Raw genomic sequence first — 4,544 nt, 5'->3', positions numbered from 1 at the left:
CTCCACTGAGACTCTCCCTGTCATGTTAACACCATGCCTTTATAAAGTGTTTTTTTCTGAGAACATCATGAACATTCTGGGGTGGGGCATAGTTTTTAAGCAGCTCCCCTCACCCCAAAAACTGAGGCCCCAGTATCTGGGCAACAAGAGTCTACGAAGAGGCAGATGAGGCAAATAGGTGTGGCTGGTTGTTGCCCAGCTGCAGGCAGGTGTGGGCTGGTCGGCCTGTCTTTCTCCTGGCTCTGCCAGCATGGAATGAGTCAGCATGCAGGGTCAGGTGCTGGGGTACGAGCTCAAAAGAGAGAAAAAACGCCGGGACAGCATTAACGGAGATGAGAGGTAGACACAGACTCTGTAGGCCACACCCCACCCTTCTCCACTATTCTCCTAATTATCCCTTCTGAGACAAAAAATAAAAATGCAGGAATATCTCTGCACAGATCCTGAGCGGGAAATGGGGTTGGGGTGCTGTCTCTTCCCGGAACCCACTCCCCACAAATTAATTTACAATCCATGTCCATGACTCAAAAACAAAGCCCACAAAGGCGGTACTGGACCTAAGCCTGCCCATGCTCAGTGGATGCTCAGAAGGCTGGCAGCTGCGCCAGGCTGAGGCCGCAGTGCATGCTGGAGCTGTCTTGGCCCATGTAGGACAGGCCCAAGGAAGGCGGCCTAGCCCTAGAAGGCCAGCCGGGCCTGCAGATAGAAGATGGGTAGTGCAGGGCAGAAGGTTTTGATCATGGCTTTGAGCCCCGTCTGCAAACTTGTCCACAAGGCAGCCAGACATACAAGGTGCATGGGACAATACCAGCAGTGACAAGGCATGGGACACACAGGGGTCTGCCTTTAGCTCCCTCGTGAGGTATACCAGCTCCGTAGTGTTGTCTCTGGAGGTCTTGGTAAAGGTGTAGTAGAAGATTGGGTAAGCAGTCAAATTCACCCACATTGCCCGCCAAGTTTTCCACATACTTCGACTTGAACTGTGTGCGGCACTAGTTTAATTCTTCATGGTCACCCTTCTCCAAGGCAGTGCGGGCAAACCTCTCACACAGCTCACGGTGAACTCGGTGAGGGTGCCCTGCACCGTCAGGTCCTGCTGAATGGACTTCATCTGCACACAGGCGAAGGCGTGTTCCTGCTTCTCGTCCCAAAGGGATTTGACTATTCAAAGATTCAGAGACGTCTTCAGAACAGTCACAGGTGGCACCGTGGGTAGGTCTGGGGCACAGGTGAGATGCGGATGGTGCTTTGTGATGTCAGGAGAGGTGCCCACAAGTCTGCAGCCCCTGCCAGTCAGGGTCAGCCCCACTGCTTTCCAAGTTACTCATTTGCGGCACCAACGGTTCAAGGCTCAGGTGGAGTAAATGCCCATGCCGGAAGTGGACTGGCCTCCTTTACTTCTTAAGATCACACCCCGGGTCCTCACGCTCCAGTGCTGCTGTCTTCTTGTGGCTGTGTTCGGTGGCAGCTAGGTCATATCCACGCTGTTTCCTGTCTCGGTGCCATCCATGTGGATCCTATGACCACCCTCATCCTTAGGGGCTAGGTTCCTGTGGCCTACAGGGTGACACTCGTTCCTGGAGTAGGAACTGTCAGGGTCTGCGTGGGTGTCCCTTCTCTGGAAGTGGTGGGTGGAGGACCTGCATGAAGGGCGGGAGCGCGAATTTGTGCTGGAAGAGCTGTTGTAGTCTTTTTTCTTTTCTTTTTTTTTTTCGTTTTTCGAGACCGGGTTTCTCTGTGTAACAGCTCTGACTATTGTGTTTCTGGAAGATGCTGCTGTTACCGAACTTTGCCAAGGGCTACTCCAGACTCAGCCAGCACCCGCAGCCCCAGGTGTCACTCAATGGGATGGGACAGCCCCGCCCCTGGCCACTGAGACTGCCCTGAACGCTGCTAGGGGCCTCCCATTGCTTCTTCTTGGCACTGTCAGCCGCCACATTTCCCTGGTCAGCCCAGACAGAGGTTCACGGTTCCAGTTGATGGTGTAGGCAAAGCCATCTGAAGCTGGGCCTGTAGCATCTCCTTGAGCAGCTTCTCTGTACAGTCATTGTCCTCTTCTGACTCGCAGGTGGTGAAGCACACCTCTACATAGTGTTTTATAGCCTGCAGCCAATCATCTGGTTCCCCAGACATGTACCCCCCACCCCCAGAAGGCCCTCTGTGATTCTGAGCTTTCTCAGTGGGCTAGGAACCGAAGTTGCTGTGTTGACCCTCTGCATTGGAGCGGAAGTTCTGGTTGGTGACAGTAAAGGGCCACTTCCGGATATTGAATTTGAGATCTTCAGTCCCAGGAGCTGGTTTCATGCGGCTCCACAGCTGCTCATCCTTCTTGGACTTGGCGGGCTCTCTGTAGCTTTGTGGCCTGTAGGCCTGCCCTGTAGGTGCCCCTGCCTGCCTGTGCTGAGTGACTGGGGCTGTTCCAGGTTGAGGGCCATTGCTTAGACCGTGTGTCCTGTGCTAAGGGGTTTGAGGGCTGAGGGGCCTGGGCTGCAGGTAGCTGCTGAGGGGGGAAACCTGGTAGGCCATACTGTCATCCATGCCAGGGGACTGGAGGTTGGTTCAGAGTCCCCTGGTGCTGGGCAGCTCACAGCTGCTGGACTGTAGCGAGCCTCAGGAGCTGGCCATTTCGTACTGGGAGGGGGAGCTGTAGCTCTGGTACATGCTCATGGCAGCCGAGTAGCTATAAGGCTAGGCATAGTTGCATTGCGGGTACCATTGGTAGTACTGTTGCTGCTGCTGCAAAGCTGACTCTCCTTGCCTGAGAGACATACTGTGCACGGGACACAGGCCCATTGCTGCTGGTTTTGGAGCTGCTGGCAGCCTCTGCTTTGCTGATGCTGGCCAGGGCCTGGTGGGCCTTCTGCCACGCTGGGTTCTTGTGCATGGGAATCTCCATGCCATTCTGTCTGCCGGCCTCCGCCACCATGCTGTACTGAGAAGACCAGTCTGCGCTGTGTTGATCACCCACATTGGCTGCCATCTGGACCTGGGGATGTAGAGAGTGGACCTGGGAGCCAGACTGCTTTTTCACTGTCAACTAAATAAATGTCTGTGACAGTTGTTGGATCTGATGGGTATGACTTTGAATAGCAGGTGAACTGAAAATAGACAAGTGAAAAGCACCCTGGGGTGTGTTACTATTGTCAATCCAGGATTGCCAAGATTCAGCCAGGATGGAATCTGCCCATAGGTGACAATAAAAATATTCGGGGCCCATGGTGCATATCTTCATAGATCACAGTGATTATCTCAGTTCTTCATTATCTTCAAAATGGATGGCAAAAATGTCTCCCCTCCTAACAAATGTAGAGCAATCAATTCTCTGACAACGATGGTCCTTTTCTTCTGTTTGCTTATGAAATTCCTGGAAATCTCGGGGGTATTCCATTTATAATGGCCACAGTGGCCTTTGAATACAACTACAACAGTTGTGGCTTATTTTAGTTCATTTATTTACATTTATTTGCATGGGTATGGGTACATATGCCCTGCCAGGCATGTGGAAGTCAGAAGTCAACTTGCAGGAATTGGTTCTCTGCTTCTACCATGTGTTCCTGGGATGAAACTCTACTTGGTGGGCTTGGAGGTAGGCACGTTTACCTGCTGAGCCATAGGGACAACCTGAGTTTTGCTATAGAAGAAAGGCTTTCTGACAAATTTCTTTTCAATTGATTTGTTACTAGTGGCCTGAGGAAAATCCACTCTTCTGTTATTAAACCCAGGGAGTTCTTTCATTGGCGTCAAGTAGCTCCTCTGAACTGTCTGTCTTGTAGGGATGAGCCCACAAAGCTATCTGGCCAAAAGGGCGGAGATATGAAGATTAGACAGGTGGGCTATTTAAGGAAAGGAAAAGTATTCTCTCTCTCTTTTCCTCTGGAAGCCTGCCACGCTTTCTGTGCCCCAGCTTGTATGTAAATAAATATATTATATTTCATATTGCATTGACCTCCCGTCTCACTGTCTGTCCTTGCCTTTCAACAGTCCAGGGTGGGTATCTTCAGCATTCTCGGTACTGTTGAAAACGATGGAAACAGCAATAGTAGAAATTTCTGGTTTTGCCACTTGAGTACATGGCTGGGAGCATGAAGAAAAGAAAGGCATGTCAGGTCCTTCAGGGCATTTTGGCCGGCAAGGGTGTGTCCAGAACAAGCACTGGCACCTTAGTGCTGTGTGTCATCAGACATTCCAGCTGCTCCTTAGCTCTTGGCTGGTTCTGTTCTGTGCCTCACAAGCATGTTCTCACTGCCTTCTGATCCCCTTCCACCTGTTGCCCGAACTGCTGTAGCTTTCTTCTGCAGTCATGATCGGAGCTGTTCACCAAGGTGGAAACTGCTCAGTTGGCCCCGGCAGCAGACAGAGCCAACTGTGAAAGGATTTCCTGGCACATTGTCTTTATAGGAACCAGACAAAACATTCCAGAGCTACCTCTTGGACCTGGAGTGTGGAAACAATGGCTACAATGATGTCCATGAAAGAGTCGGTACCCATACCTGTGAGGCGGAATGGTATAGGTCTGTCCTGCAGCAGCTCGAGCAACCGTATTG

The 4,544-nt window shown here is 51.6% G+C and overlaps 1 pseudogene; it reads right to left on the bottom strand.

Moving 5' to 3' along the window:
• Positions 1-584: 584 nt before the first annotated feature.
• LOC101824543 lies at positions 585-2,980 on the bottom strand (annotated as a pseudogene).
• Between the last annotated feature and the right edge of the window lie 1,564 nt (positions 2,981-4,544).

The sequence above is a fragment of the Mesocricetus auratus genome, unplaced genomic scaffold, assembly GCF_017639785.1.
Source record: "Mesocricetus auratus isolate SY011 unplaced genomic scaffold, BCM_Maur_2.0 Super-Scaffold_100003, whole genome shotgun sequence".
Classification (NCBI taxonomy): domain Eukaryota; kingdom Metazoa; phylum Chordata; class Mammalia; order Rodentia; family Cricetidae; genus Mesocricetus; species Mesocricetus auratus.
Note: the sequence above shows the minus strand (reverse complement) of the source record. Positions and strands in the feature narration are given on the sequence as shown.